Raw genomic sequence first — 17,354 nt, 5'->3', positions numbered from 1 at the left:
AGCAACCACATCAACCTCCATTAATCTCCACCACGAATCCAACCCAACTCCGTCTGCTCCTCTGCCTCACATCACCAACCTTCACTCACCATTAATTCACCTCCATTCATTAACCATACCAACACCACCAGTTTCCATCACCATTGCTCCCCAATTCAACTCGCTCATCTCCGAGCTCCGATCAGCAGCAACCCATCTCGCAGCCGCCATCGCCCACACCATCATCAAGCATGAAACTCGGAATCGTTCTCTGAGCCGGCCGACTGGCTGCCGCCTCACCGGCTCTCAATCCGCAACAATTCAGCAAAGGGCTCTCAGACAGTCAACCGTCTGCCGACACCCTCACCGGCTCTAAATCCTATCAATTTCACCTCAAAGTTACAGCGGGTTTTGTGCCGGTCACACACCGTCGGCCGGTGAGCCGGCTGAGACCCATGGAGCTGCGTTTTTGTGTCTTGTCGTTTTCCCCTTTCCCCTTTTTGTTGTTTTCATTTGTTTCGTTATATTTGGTGTTGGTTTATGTCGTATGTTTAGTAGTGTTATTATTATTATTATTATTATTATTATTATTATTATTATTATTATTATTATTATTATTATTATTATTATTATTATTATTATTATTATTATTATTATTTAGACTAGTATAAAAAGATTATACCTTAGTCACAATATACCATACTACCTTAGAAATTAGATTAGAATTAGACTAGATTATTATTCTCTCTCAATATTGTAGAACCCTAATATTTCCTCTCTCATTTTCATTTAATAAAAAGTTGCAATCTTTCTTCAATAATAGTTTAATTATTCTCTAGTTTATGCTAGTTCTTCAATTTCCAATAGTTTACATTTAGTCTTTTAGGTTGTATTTGGAAGACAAGAAAAAATTCATCTTCCATTATTATCCAAGCTTGTTCCTTTCCTCTTAGTTGGTATAATTCTCATCTTTTATTTACATTTACTTCAATTTGTTTATATTTCTTATGTTGTTTAATCATTATTCATCTAAAGTAGTAATCTTTATCATGTTTACAATGTTTACTTGTGTTTTGTTGCAATTTATTGTTGAATTCTCACCCATGAACATGTGTGAGTAGTCTAATCTAGGGTCTAGGGAGAATTTGGGTAATTAAGGGGATGAATTTGGGTTGTTAACCTTTTGAATTGGGTGATTATGTGGTTTCTACTCTTAATGAATTTGAAGTGTTTGTGGAAATGCCTCAATGAAAATTGGACATTTCATTAACATGTTTGGCTTACCTTGGTGCATTGTGCTATTAGATAGTTTTAGAAGTGTTTATCAATGAGTTTTAATGAAAGTTAGAACATCTCTTTGATGCATTCGATCCGTCTTGGTGCTCATGCTATTGGGTAGTCTTTATGCTTTATTTGTAGCTAGTTCATCTCGATCAAGTGACAACTTATTGAGGAGCTTATGGTGACTAAGAAATTAGTCTTAAACCCTTGACCACTATTATTACCCTTCTCTTGTTAGACCTTGTTTCTCCCCCTAATTGCCCTTTGTGAACCCAAAGACCTTAGCCTCCCCTTATTAATTAAAAAACAATTTCATTTAGTTTAAATTTTATACCTTATTGCATCTTAGTTTACAGTTTAATCAACCTCTTACTTTTGTTTGACTAAAATAGGAATTAAACGGACTAAGTATACACCCCCGCCATCTTTGTGTTCGACACCCGAATAAATACTACTTTTAATTGGGTTTATAAATTATATTTTTGATTGGGAAGTGACGACAAATACCTTACATCAAAATGGCGCCGTTGCCGGGGATGGCGTTAGGTTATGCTTAGTTAGTTGAAGTTTCTAGCTTTAGTTTTTACTTGTTGTTTGTGTAGTTTGTGTGCTTCTTGTAGAGTGTGTGTGATTTTTGCCTTACCCTAGTGTGTAAAAGCAATAGGAGTCTTACGGTTTGCCAAGTTGTATGCCTAGGAGGAACCACCAAGCTTTGCTCTTTGACTCCGATCCCGAAAGCCTTTTTAGAGCCTTAAGGAATAGGACCATTGCAAGGGTTAGAACCTCTTCTCAAGCAACCATAAACCAAGCAAATTCACCCACCCAACCTCTCTTTGAAAGCACAACACAACAACAACCAAACAACACCATTGATCACCTCCTAGAAAATCCTTTCTACAATTTCCAACTCCCAAATACTCCACCTCAAACACCACCCCCTCATATACCAAATCCACCACCACCAATGGCTTTACGTGACCATAACCGTCCTAACCACAATGATGCTTGTGACCCAATTAATTTTGGCGCCTTGGCTCCCAACACCTTTGAGATGCATCTCGCCCAAGTCGGGTTGATTGAGAAGGATTTGTTCGGGGGGCATATTGAAGAGGATGCCCATGCTCACCTCCGGAAGTTTAAGAGGAAGGTTTCAATGATGAAAAAGAATGGGGTGTCTGAGGACACCTTGACAATGATGTTGTTTCCGTTTTCATTGACGGGCAAGGCGGACCGGTGGTTGAACATTCACCCCCCAGTTACCTTCACGACATGGGATACCTTGGCTAAAGCATTCATGGCCAAATATTACCCTTCATCAAAGACCGCAATGCTCCGTAATGAGATTCATACATTTCAACAAGAAGACGGGGAGTCTTTAGGTGAAGCTTGGGACCAATATCAAGACTTAATAGCAAGTTGTCCCCATCATGGAATCCCGGAATGGTACATCACTCAAACATTCTTTCAAACTTTGCTACCGAGGACTAAGGAGATGGTAAATGCCTCCGCGGGGGGAGGATTTGATCACTTGAATGATGAAGAAGGCACTACTCTAATCAAGAAAATGGTGGACTCCGAGGCAAACTATGGCACAAGAGTGAATGTATTGAGAAGAAGTAAGCACCCTCCCGAATTCTTAGTGAATGTGGAGACCAATTCTAAGCTTGATATACTAACCAAGAAGCTTGAAGAGTTGAGTAAGAAGAAGCAAGTGAACCAAGTGAGCCAAACTACCACATCTCATGGACCAACCATGGAAGAAGTGATGCAAAGATCAACTTGTGAGTCATGTGGAGGTATGGGTCACACTTATGAAGTATGTGCAAATAACCATTACAACAACTTTGATGGGAACAATGTGCAAGAGGTGAATGCTTTCCAAGCATTTAACAATTTCTCCAACCGTCCACCTAGGTCCTTATTCAACAACAACCAAGGATCCAACCAAAACTTTTTCAACCAATCTCACGCATACCAAGATTATGGGTGTAACCAAGGGAACCAAGGTAATCAAAACTTTTACCAAGGAAACCAAGCCAACCAAGGGTTTGGTCAAGGATTCAATCAATGTAACAACAACAATGAGTTCAAACAAGGATACAACAATAATCAAAGGTACAACCAAGGGCAAAACCAAGGGTTCAATCAAGGGTACCAAGGGAACAACCAAAATTCCAACTTTAGAGATCAAGGATATGGCTTTCCTCCTCTAATTTCCAACCAACCTTGCAACCAAGAGCCACCACCCCAAGAAAATAACACCATGGGAGATGATAAATATGACAACTTAGTGAAGTTGATAGGGGATTTGGCAAGTAATACCCAACAACAAATCAAGAGTCTTGAAGCTAAAGTGGCTTCCCAAGATCTCATGAGTTCTCAAAAACCACCGGGTGTATTTCTAAGATAAGGGCAAAATCCAAGAGACCCTATGAAGGCAAAGGAAGTTAATGCTATCATGGTTGGAGTTGAAGAGGAAAAAGAAGAGTCATTTGATTTGCCAAGTCAAGAGGAGTTATCTTACACTAGTCCCTTTTCCATGGCTATGGAAACATTCCAAGAAGTTGACCATGAGCCCGAAAAAGAGAGCATAGAAGACTATGTGCTTGAGTAAATAATGACAATTCATGGTACAAGCTTGGATGTTGAAGTCGACCCGGATAAGGGAGAGATGGTTATGACTACACCAACCACTATGAGTGAAGAATTCGTGCTTGAAGAAATTCTTCTACCACCAAATGTGGTGGTAGATGTTAAGAAGAACCCGGAAGAAGAAGAGATGGTGATGATAGAAGAACACTCTTTGGCCAAGCAAGAAGAAGGCATTTCTAGAAGAGTGAACATTAGTAGACATGAGCTTGATGCCTCAAGTGAAGAGTGCAATGTGGTCAAGTCTAAAGAAATCCCCTTCAAACTTGATGACCCCGGGAGTTTCTCAATTCCATGTACCGTGGGTGACCAAAAGGTGGATAGTGCTTTGTGTGACTTAGGGGCAAGTGTGAGTGTCATACCACTTACCCTTTTGAAGAGGTTGAATATTTCAAGCTTAGCCCGCACTTCCATTACAATCAAGCTTGCCGACGGGACAATCAAATCTCCAAATGGGATTCTCAAGGATATCATGGTTCAAATTGGTAAGCTTTCAATTCCTACCGATTTTGTTGTATTGGATATCCCTATGGGACGACGCTCTCGTATCATTCTTGGTAGGCCATTCTTGGCCATGGGAGGAGCCGTCATAGACGTCAAAGAGGGACGATTGTCATTCAAATTCGGGAAGGAAAAAGTTGAGTTCAAGCTACCACACGCTTCAAAGAAAACCGTGGTTCAAAACATATTTGCCGTGGAAACTTTAGAACTCCATGAGAATGAAGAAGATGAGAACATGGAATTCTTGATTGCTTGTGAGCCAAAAGTTGATTATGAGCCACCGGATAAGTTCCTTGAAGAAGAAGTGAATGCTAAAGATAAGTGTGGGGAAAAGGGCAAGACTTGGGAAACCGAGTTCGATTCTAGCACCAATGCCTCTCCAAAATCAAAATTGGGAATTGAGAAGAAGAAGCCAAAGAGATGGAGGAAGAGATCGAAAGGAAAGAGGGTATGGGACCCTATTATTGACAAAGAGACTAAGGAAAAGCTTGAAGAAGAAATGAACCGAAAATGGTAAGAAGTTCAAGATGCCATGGGTAAGTTGCATGCTTTGATGATGAAGAACAAGGGTTCATGTGTTGTTGATCCTTGTATTGAAGGTAGAAGGTTGATGGAATCTCGGGATATTGATCCCGGTTGAATGAAGTCCTTGAATGAAGAGGTTTGGTGGAGTTACTTAAGAACCACCGCAATGTATATATTCTCCTCCTCTTTAATTAAGTTTTTACCGAATTTTGCATTTAGTGACATGATTCGAATAGAAGCTAATCTAAATTAGCTCTCTTTGCATTCATATAGTATAGCTTGCATCATATTTTAATATTACATATAGATTAGATCATGTATTGCATAGTTATTTGAAAATCACTAAAAATTTGACAAAATAAAAAATCAACAAAAACATGTATTTCATTTCTGAATTTCCTCCACACATTTATTTCCATTGGAAATATGTAAATAAATAAGTGTGGGGAGGAAATTCCATCATTTTTAAAAATACAAAAACATGTTATTTATTTTCAAATATTCAAAAAAATCCAAAAACATGTTCTTTAATTTCGAAAAATTCTAAAACCACCAAAAATATGTTGTTTATTTTTCCTATTCTCTCCCTATACTTTGTTCCATTGAGGACAATATAAATTTCAAGTGTGGGGAGGGAAATATCCACTTTGTGAATATTATCTATATTTGTTCATATCATTATATACTTGTAAATTTAAGAAAATGAAAGAAAATGCCTAAAAATCGAAAAAAAAATCAAAAATTCCAAAAATATTGCATTGTATATATATGTTTGGCTAACCTTTGGCATATGCATTGACCATTTGAGGCAAAAAGGAGCTAGAAGTCGCTTGGTAAACTCGTTCTAATCTCTTACTCCTTTACCGTTCTTTCTTTATATATCTTGCATATTTGAAGGAGGATGGGAAATTTTGTGCCTGGGATGTTCTCTTTGGGAACTTTTGGATTGTTGGTGTTGATGTGTTGCTAAGATTAGTCAAACTTGTTGCACGTTTCAATTCATGTTTGTTTAATTTCCGCATGCATTATGTCTTGTATATATTTGTTTGTGCTTAATTTGCGTTTGCATTGAGTTTGTGAATTCATGTTTTCGAAAAATGTGGTCTAGGGAGGGATTATGATACTCCAATGATGATTTATGTCTTGACCGTGCCTTCCCCCTCCCCATGGCTCACACCCGTGTCCCATGGTAGCATATGGGAAAAAGGGCATGTCCACCAAGTTTTGGCCGCCTTGTGAGACCGAGAGGACCGTAAGCTAGACCTAGACCTCGACCAAACTACTCAAATGTGAGGATTAGAGCCTCCTAGAGTCGGTGCATTCATACCCGACCCCCACTTAGGATTGTAAGTAGGTCTCCTCGCGAGACGTGTTATGTCTAGACGCATAAGTGTGTCATTCCGTCCTTAGGCCATGATTTGCATTTCATTTTTTTTTTGTGCACAAGTTATGAAATAAAATTTGTTTCCACATGCATATGAACCTCACATAGCCAAATTGCCTTGTTTTGTCCCTTCCATTATCTCCCTTTTTGATTCACCCCCTTTGAGCCTCAACTTATTCATTTGGCAAACTCACTAAAATAGCTACATCCCATAACCACCCTTCCTTGATCCCGAATTGGTCAGTTTTATAGTAGTGTTTTAGGAGGTGATTTGAGTCATAGTGTTGGATAGTATACATATCCACTTGGGTCGGAACTTAGTATGCATTTGGCATTGTATATAATTAAGAGGCTTTAAAAAAAATGAAAAACAAAATAGAAAAGTGAAAAAGTTGTGAAAAATTCAAAAAAAAGAGTTGGTTGTTTTGTATATATTTGTGTTAAAAGAAGAAAAAGGCAAGCAACACCTCTCCTCATCATTAAACGGGGTAGAAAGAGCCGTTGCTAAATAAAGGGGCAAATTGATGTTTTTCCAAAATGAGTCGGGTTTACACAATTTTTGCATGACTTGGGAAACCGGGTTTTTGTTAGGGTGTAGACGTTACCATTTGTTGAAATAAGAGGAGTACTTTCAAATTTTTCCAATTTGAGTTGGGTTTATGCAATTTTTGCATAGTTTTGGTGATCCATTCTATGTTACGGCATAGACGTGTCTCAGGTGTTGCAATAAGGAAAGGGATATGATGTGTCGATAATTCTTGATTTGAACTCCACATATCCAAACGGTGCTTGCACCAATCCCGTTCCGCCCTACTCCTTAGCCCCATTACAACCCTTATTTCATGGCTTGCGCATTGTTACATTTTGCATCTCATTTGGACATAGGACTGTTTTACACATTAGATTGCGGACACGTTCTCACGAGTCGTAGTAGGAGAGTGTTTGGCTACTTTTTGTTCAAAAACACCCACTCTTTAAATGAGTGACGAGTAAAATCCGTGAGGTTGTCGGTGGTCTAAGTCCCCTTAGCCATGGGTCTCTTTTGGTTGAATCTTGCGCGTGTTATGTCATTCTTGGAGGGCTAGCTTTGCTTCCCCTTTTCCCCGCCTTAGAATGTGTTTCTTTCGCTTGTGTGAACATATTTGGGTTGCTTGTGCCACGTTCAGGGAGTTGGCATCTCGTTGAGGTTTTGAGACGGTTTCACCTAACCTAGACCTTTCAATTTTGAAGCAAAACCCCGCTTAGATGAGGAAAGTGGGTGACTTTTTATTAGATGCATTCTATTACTTGCATATGTGCTTACATGTTGGATGCATCGTCATTTTGGCAAGACCCCACTTGCCTTGCAAAGAGGCACTTTACCTCATAAGTGTCTCGTTGTGAGTTGAAGGGACGGAGAAGGCTCGTTAATTGCCTTTCATCGGATATTATTAGTTTATCTAGTCCTTTTATATTACGGGTCTTAGTTTAATTTAATGAGCTTACTCGAGGACGAGTAAGGTTTAAGTGTGGGGAGATTTGATGAGTAGCATTTTAGTCATATTTTACCCCTCATTTATAGCTTATTCCGACTCGATTTTGTGTGCCTTAATCGTTAAATAGCTCATTTATTAGAATAATTTGTATTTAATAATTTAATCCTATTTATCGCGAATAAATGTATATTTTTGTCGGAATTTGGGATTCACATTCGCTATGTGATCTTGTAGGTACGAGTTCGTGAGGAAGGTCATAAGCCGAGTCGGGTTCGCGAATAAAGGAAGGAAAAACGAGACAGAAACCGATAGAATGAAGACCGGTTAAATGGGAAAGGCAAGGGAGTAATTGAAGAGCATAGTCAAGGTGAATCATTGACCTTGACCAATCAACCCACCCAAATTGCAAATCCAAACAAACCCCCTGCTTCCCTTTTCGTCCTCCTGCAATTCCAAATCCCCAATCATCATTTTCTAATAACAATGGCAAAATCTCCATTTAATAGCCAAGCTCCCTCTATTTACCATAACCATATCATCTCCTTAATCCTCCATTTAATAAACACTTCACCATCATTCCATAAACCCAATTCACGCACCATTCATCAACACTAACCCGTCACCATTGCCATCTTCTTCGTCTAAAAACCCGACATCGGAACCGTGTCAACAAACAACAAGCAGCCAACACCACGTTCTTCAACTCGCAACTGGAACCCGATTCAAAGCATTGACAATGCTCACCATTTATTCCTCCCTTCACCTCGGAACACCTCCTTCACCATCAAGCCACGACATCCACCATACACCACCATTTTCATTCATTTCCGTCCTCTGTAGTCTGTACACGATGGCAGCAACCACATCAACCTCCATTAATCTCCACCACGACTCCAACCCAACTCCGTCTGCTCATCTGCCTCACATCACCAATCTTCACTCACCATTAATTCACCTCTATTCATTAACCATACCAACACCACCAGTTTCCATCACCATTGCTCCCCAATTCAACTCGCTCATCTCCGAGCTCCGATCAGCAGCAACCCATCTCGCAGCCGCCATCACCCACACCATCATCAAGCATGAAACTCGGAATCGTTCTCTGAGCCGGCCGACCGGCTGCCGCCTCACCGGCTCTCAATCCGCAACCATTCAGCAAAGGGCTCTCAGACGGTCAACCGTCTACCGACACCCTCACCGGCTCTAAATCCTATCAATTTCACCTCAAAGTTACAGCGGGTTTTGTGCCGGTCACACACCGTCGGCCGGTGAGCCGGCTGAGACCCATGGAGCTGCGTTTCTGTGTCTTGTCGTTTTCTCCTTTCCCCTTTTTGTTGTTTTCATTTGTTTTGTTATATTTGGTGCTGGTTTATTATTATTATTATTATTATTATTATTATTATTATTATTATTATTATTATTATTATTATTATTATTATTATTATTATTATTATTATTATTATTATTATTATTATTATTATTATTATTATTATTATTATTATTATTATTATTATTATTATTATTATTATTATTATTATTATTATTATTATTATTATTATTATTATTATTATTATTATTATTATTATTATTATTATTATTATTATTATTATTATTATTATTATTATTATTATTATTATTATTATTATTATTATTATTATTATTATTATTATTATTATTATTATTATTATTATTATTATTATTATTATTATTATTATTATTATTATTATTATTATTATTATTATTATTATTATTATTATTATTATTATTATTATTATTATTATTATTATTATTATTATTATTATTATTATTATTATTATTATTATTATTATTATTATTATTATTATTATTATTATTATTATTATTATTATTATTATTATTATTATTATTATTATTATTATTATTATTATTATTATTATTATTATTATTATTATTATTATTATTATTATTATTATTATTATTATTATTATTATTATTATTATTATTATTATTATTATTATTATTATTATTATTATTATTATTATTATTATTATTATTATTATTATTATTATTATTATTATTATTATTATTATTATTATTATTATTATTATTATTATTATTATTATTATTATTATTATTATTATTATTATTATTATTATTATTATTATTATTATTATTATTATTATTATTATTATTATTATTATTATTATTATTATTATTATTATTATTATTATTATTATTATTATTATTATTATTATTATTATTATTATTATTATTATTATTATTATTATTATTATTATTATTATTATTATTATTATTATTATTATTATTATTATTATTATTATTATTTATTCTAGTATAAAAAGATTATAACTTAGTCACAATCTACCATACTACCTTAGAAATTAAATTAGAATTAGACTAGATTATTATTTTCTCGCAATATTGTAGAACCCTAATATTTTCTCTCTCATTTTCATTTAATAAAAAGTTGCAATCTTTCTTCAATAATAGTTTAATTATTCTCTAGTTTAAGCTAGTTCTTCAATTTCCAATAGTTTACATTTAGTCTTTTGGGTTGTATTTGGAAGACCAGAAGAAATTCATCTTCCATTATTATCCAAACTTGTTCCTTTCCTCTTAGTTGGTATAATTCTCATCTTTTATTTACATTTACTTCAATTTGTTTATATTTCTTATGTTGTTTAATCATTATTCATCTAAAGTAGTAATTTTTATCATGTTTACAATGTTTACTTGTGTTTTGTTGCAATTTATTGTTGAATTCTCACCCATGAACATGTGTGAGTAGTCTAATCTAGGGTCTAGGGGGAATTTGGGTAATTAAGGGGATGAATTTGGGTTGTTAACCTTTTGAATTGGGTGATTATGTGGTTTCTATTCTTAATGCATTTGAAGTGTTTGTGGAAATGCCTCAATGAAAATTGGACATTTCATTAACATGTTTGGCTTACCTTGGTGCATTGTGCTATTAGATAGTTTTAGAAGTGTTTATCAATGAGTTTTAATGAAAGTTAGAACATCTCTTTGATGCATTCGATCCGTCTTGGTGCTCATGCTATTGGGTAGTCTTTATGCTTTATTTGTAGCTAGTTCATCTCGATAAAGTGACAACTTATTGAGGAGCTTATGGTGACTAAGAAATTAGTCTTAATCCCTTGACCACTATTATTACCCTTCTCTTGTTAGACCTTGTTTCTCCCCCTAATTGCCCTTTGTGAACCCAAAGACCTTAGCCTCCCCTTATTAATTAAAAAAACAATTTCATTTAGTTTAAATTTTATACCTTATTGCATCTTAGTTTACAGTTTAATCAACCTCTTACTTTTGTTTGACTAAAATAGGATTTAAACGGACTAAGTATACACCCCCGCCATCTTTGTGTTCGACACCCGAATAAATACTACTTTTAATTGGGTTTATAAATTATATTTTTGATTGGGAAGTGACGACAAATACCTTACATCAGGGATTGTGAGAGTTACGTAACTTAAGACCGCCTTAGCTCTTCAGCAAGACCTACTACAAAAAAAGTAAACCAAGGAGAAATCAGGTATGGTTGGTAGGAAATTAGGAATGCGTCTTTTGGCCTATTATTTTTGTTATACAGAGTCAAGATCCTCTCCATTTTTTAAAAGTAATGAATGGTCCATTTGCTTTTTAACGGTCCGGATCGTATTCTATCATCATCCAACGGCTTTAACTTTATGCATGAAAATAAAGAGAGAATGAGTAATTTTTAGAGAGGAGATGGAGAAAACAAAGGAGGGGACATACGGCGGCAGTCTATTCTTCAATGAGTTCTCTCCTAAAGTAACATACATACACGATTCTTATATACATTGATTTTGATCAATGAGCTAAAGAAAGTCTAAAATAATACTCCTTCATAATAAAGTACTCCGTAAGTTGTAACTTAAGATGCAAGATGTGAAACTAAAACTGACATTTAGATCTCTATGACAGTGTGTGACCCCAAATATATGTCAGTAACCTCATATCTTTACATAGGGTTTATGGCTACCATTAGTTGTGCTTATCTGCCAATCATCACCATATCATATTTGTGGGATTTCAAAACACCTTGAGACAGAGATTCCAGAATTCTGGTAGACGTTGGTAGCATAGTTCTTTGGAGGACGTGATGATCGTTCAACCGTCGATACCCTTTCCAATCCTAAACAGAAGAAGAATTAGTTTTAAGATTGAAGAAAAATATATATGAAGCTCAACCCATAGCGTCATCCTTTCATAATTACTTTATCAATCATTTTCTTGTCACATAGGCCCGAATACGAAGTACAAATTAGAAGGGAGGGAGGGAGAATCTTAAATAGAGAACACTTTTTCCACCTCCTATAGTGACAGATTTTACTCCTAAAATAATTTGTCAACAACCAAATATAAAAACGCGAGAATCACCACTCAAAGTATCAAATACATTTACCCCACATAAAAGTTCTACGGATGAACATAAATCAATAAAATCAAGTTTTACCCTAATGTTAAAGTTATGATAAGCACAAAAATGTCAACAGAAAATGATAAATAATTGAATATAAGGTATAAACTTTGAGCTAAAAAGAATGAAGACAAAATATTTGTTATGTGGGATAAATATAACCAAGTTTTAACGGAATTTGATATTTTTTCTTTAAAAAGAGGTGTATCAAAAGAGGAAAGTGGTAGTTGTGACTTGTGAGTAGCAAAATTCACCTGACTATAGTAAACCCCCAAATTCTGAGACATTTTAACACACCATAAATGAATGACGTTGAATCTCAATTGATAAAAACAAATAAAAAAGGACCAAAATCAAGATTGAAATAAAAAAAAAATCAAATGTTTTGAAATCTCACCTCGTAAATTTCATGGGTTTGTCGAGGTTCCTGTAAAGTACACGAACACAATTGAGAAATTTGTTGAATAAAACATAATGAAACTGATATAAGAGTCACGCATAACAGGTACAGTAGTCACATTACTTATCAACACGATACTATGTTTCACATGTAATTAAGTGATCTACCCCTCATTTGTATGAGTCAAGTTTCAAGTGAAGCTTAGTCGGCTGAATTCAACAGAATCAGGTAGATATGGTCGACGATGGTTTTGGAGGCATGTACAAAGAAAGCAATAATCGCAAATCGTGATAGCCAAGGGTTACTATCAATGCAAATTTGGCACGTTTGTATAGTAGGTTTTTAGCAAAACATTCTGGTGCATATAAAGTTATGAACCCGCAAAGTTTAGTACCTAGTTCACAAACACCAAGTTTCATTAAAACCTAGTATCAAATATTTGGAAAGGACTATTACTTTGATAGTGTTCCTATGTGAAGACTACACAAACTCTAGGGTCAACGCTAAAACAAATTTTGCGCCAACAGATTTAAACAATGGAATATATGGTAGCACAAAACAAATTTCAAATGACATTTCAAATAGTAATAAGATTTGTATCCTAGGTAACATTGATGGATAATAAGAGAAAAAGGTATTTAGGTCAATGCCAAAACACAGTTTTCCATATAGTTGCCTCGTTATTTTTGAATGGAGGAATAACACGACAATGAAATTTAGGAACAGTAAAAGTTGACATTTGTGCAAAATATACTAAAACCTATGCAAAAAGATAACGACAACATATCATATTTACAAATTTTGCTAAGAAAGAGAAAAATACGGAGTACCATTTCCAAATAATGAAATTGGGAAGTAAGGAGTGGGAAATAAAGTGTTCGGAATATTACAGGAAAATAAAATAGCTCTCATTGACTGAATGCCTACGAGGAACCAAATACAGTTGTACAATGAGGCAATGAGCATAAGTGCATAACAGTAATTGGTAATTCTATAGCGACCATATTCAATGGTGAATCGTCTAATCACCACTACCTACCACAGTACCAGCCAGCATATCATGTCAACATCATGCCTTAATCTTACCACAAAATACTCGATCTCGTGTAAAAATAACCGAGTTAGATTTGTATAATCGTATGTACACTTGAACAAAGTGATCTTTAGGTTGAGAAAACTGTAACACCCGTGAATTTCTCATTTTGACATTTTAAATTTATTAAACTGTTCGATTACTTTATTTCATATTTTTGAAATATTCAATTTAATTAATTTTATGTCAAACACGATTTTTATAAACGTATTACATAAAAGCTCGTTTATATAAAAATACGTACGATTAAATTATATCTTTAAGGCATGATTTATATAATAATATATGTATACGTATTTTTGGTCGGATAATAATAGTGACAGTAATAATAATAATTCCCGCCTTAGTTTCCGTCTAGTAAGACCATTCTTAATCTCGACCAATCAAAATTCAACAACACTCATACACCTACTCACTCACCTTATCTCTAACTTAAAATATATTATTATTATTATTATTATTATTATTATTATTATTATTATTATTATTATTATTATTATTATTATTATTATTATTATTATTATTATTATTATTATTATTATTATTATTATTATTATTATTATTATTATTATTATTATTATTATTATTATTAATTTTTGTTGTTGAGTGATGCCGTGTACCCCACCCCCATTTCTTTTCTTCTTCCTTTCCTTTCCTTGCGTTAAACAGCAGCAACAACAATCCCCTGCAACAACAACAAACCCAGACCAACAACTCCATTTTCGTGACATAAAAACCCGGATTCCGACTTCGTTTCTCAACCTTTTCCTCTAATTCTTCCACCATTCTTCTCCTTACTTCCTCCTTCATCTTTCTAGGTAAGAAAGCTATGATTTTGTGGTGATTTCAGTTTGACCCGCCTCATAAAAGTCCCGATTTTCAGCTTCTTTATGTCGTTTTCTTCCTCCCAGCTGAAGAAACTGATGAACCGGAGGGAAGCTCGTATTCTGTAAGCGCTTTCCTCGGAGTTTTGAAGGGCGAAAAGGTAACAGTGATAGGTTACTCGACAATGTGTCGATCTTTCTTGTTTTACTCGGTTTTCACTCGTTTTCATTGTAAAGGCTAAACCTTTTTGTCTTTCTCATGGTATTGGTTGAATGTGTGAATTTTGTAAGCATTTTTACATGTTTATTGGGCTGTTTTCATAGCCTCTTCCTCTTAAATGAATTCGGTTGTACGGTTGTTCGAGTGTGTGCTGTGCTTTGCCTCACGGATGAATTGGCTGCATATTCTGTCCCTTTTCTGAGCTTTAATGTGGTGAAATTTGTGGGGTTTATCCATAATTTTAGTCGTGCTTAATTTCCGTCTCAACTTGCTTTAACTCCGTCTTGAATTGGAGCTGAATGGGGTTGCTGAACTCAGCCTTAGAACCGTGACATCGACTAGTTTGGCCACTGCCTTGGGACGAGACAAAGAGTAGTGAAAGTTTTTTAGTCCGTATGGGAATGAGCGTATAAATGCGTGTGTATGTACCCGTCTTATGCTCGTCTCGTTTTGGTTGTCGTTACTCAGTTTTATTTGTGACTGGTGAGTTAGGGATTTGACGGTTGACGGTCGGTATTGAGAGCGTTATATAAGCTGTGCGTTTTTCAGGTTGTGATTTGGTTAATAGTAATGTAATTGAGGTTCATTGATAATAAATGTTGGAGATTAGGCTGTCAGGTACCACTTAGGACACTAGTGAGTTCTCTTTGTTCTCTGTTAAGATTTTAGATGATGAAAAGAGAGTAATAAGCAACGACTTTGGCATTCCTTGTGTGCGGCAGGATGATGGTTGTTGACTATTATTAGTACATTTTAAGATGCGTGTAATCATGGTAATATTGTGTGGAGAACATTATTTATATTCTAAATCTTGATCGTGAGTATATATCAAGAACCGAGGTTTATCATTGGGCTAACTCTTGTTTAGTTGTTGGGCTCACTACTCCTTAAATTTTTGGGTTCACTTTATGGCATTTAATGGATTCATTACACCTTAATTATTGGACTAAATGTATTACATGTATTGGACTTGTGTTGATCTAACATATCTTGTTTGTTGGGCTTAATGTGATTTAATTGTTGGACTCCTTATAATTTGTTTATTGGGCTCATAAATGAGTCACTTGGACTTGGTCACATTTTATCCCGTATATTTCATATAACGTAAATTATTCACTATCACTTGGTATATTTTTTTTAACCGGCATGTTAAATTATAAAATGGAATATTTATTAATATAATACAAGTATGAGATATTTATTATAAGTACTTGTAAGAGTCACATTCTTGATAATGTCTTGTATTATTCTGGTGTGAGAGTCTTGGTCCTATCGGATACTAGGGGTGAGCTATAAGCCCTCTAGTTGCGATATGATCGTCGGGATTGATGTTCCCATCCGTACTCATGGTGAGATGCAAGCCATGAGTATGAATGAGACATTAAAGATCCCGTGTCATATGATGTTTGCATGATCATTCTTACTCCTATTGTGACTCAAGTGTGACGTTTTACATTGTGTGACTACTTGACATTCCTTATTTACCCCTTTCGGACCTTTGGTTACGAGTGTGTGCTATGTTTCCGGATTGGGTTATCTTTACCCCTTTCGGACCTTTGGTTACGAGTGCGTGCCATGTTTCCGGATTGGGTTATCTTCTTCTTTCGGACCTTTGGTTACGGGTGTGTGCCATGTTTCCGAATTAGGATATCCTTCCGCCTTTCTTCGGACCTTTGGTTACGAGTGTGTGCCATGTTTCCGATTAGAGGTTACTCGACCTTTGGTTACGAGTGTGTGCCATGTTTCGAGTCTTGGATACGATTGGTTTATCGTTTGTCGAATCGGGTGACGTCCATCCCGAGAGTCTTGATCCAGGTTTAGACTAGGACCGTATTATGATCGTCGTCCTACCAAGAGGTTGGAGTCTAGATGGTTTGTCTTGTGAGTTCATACTAAGTATATGTCTTACACTTGTTGAGTCGTGTCAACATGAGTGGGTTGACTTGGTGATTCTATTTTTTTGATTGTATATACATCCTCATATACCATGCCTATTCTACTAAGAAAGTATTATGCCTGTTGCACCATGATTGTTCATTATATCTCCTTATTCTTCATGGTTCACATATGATGCATGATTAATATGTTTAATTAAGTGTTTGTTACTTGCATTTCGACATATTGTGGCTGGGAGAACCTTGAGTTACTCCCCACTGACTGTGGCGTTCATGTTTACATGAATGACAGGTGGTGAAGATGCTTACGTGGGGAAGACGTGTGGGCTAGCGAGAACTAAACCCTTGGACCTTAGTTTCTAATTTAGAAACCCTTTATTTGTTTATTCGTGGGATATCTTTTCCCCGCTTTCTAGACTTGGGTTGTAATAACCTAAATCTGTCTTATCGTTGTTTTGTTTTCTTTTCGTTAATGGCACCCGCGTGCTATTCTTTAACTAGTAATTTAAAAGTTTTTAAAATATCCCTAATTTCCGCATCAATTAACTAGTTATATTTTCCGCTTTATCGCGGGGTGTCACAGTTGGTATCAGAGCATATGTTGCTCCCGACGCACACACGTGTACCCCGAATTTAAATGTGAACTTGACCTTGAATAATGAATGA

At 35.5% G+C, this 17,354-nt stretch overlaps 1 long non-coding RNA gene and 1 other non-coding gene across 2 annotated transcripts; one reads left to right on the top strand and one right to left on the bottom strand.

Moving 5' to 3' along the window:
- Positions 1–2,587: 2,587 nt before the first annotated feature.
- LOC141589511 (small nucleolar RNA R71) lies at positions 2,588–2,694 on the bottom strand. Its single transcript, XR_012520446.1, has one exon. It is a non-coding gene; the product is annotated as a small nucleolar RNA R71 (small nucleolar RNA).
- An 11,702-nt stretch (positions 2,695–14,396) lies between these two features.
- LOC141658892 (uncharacterized) lies at positions 14,397–17,107 on the top strand. Its single transcript, XR_012549507.1, has 3 exons — positions 14,397–14,567; positions 14,661–14,734; positions 16,981–17,107. It is a non-coding gene; the product is annotated as an uncharacterized LOC141658892 (long non-coding RNA).
- The last annotated feature ends 247 nt before the right edge of the window (positions 17,108–17,354 follow it).

The sequence above is a fragment of the Silene latifolia genome, chromosome 6 (genome assembly GCF_048544455.1).
Source record: "Silene latifolia isolate original U9 population chromosome 6, ASM4854445v1, whole genome shotgun sequence".
In the NCBI taxonomy this organism is placed as follows: Eukaryota; Viridiplantae; Streptophyta; class Magnoliopsida; order Caryophyllales; family Caryophyllaceae; genus Silene; species Silene latifolia.
Note: the sequence above shows the minus strand (reverse complement) of the source record. Positions and strands in the feature narration are given on the sequence as shown.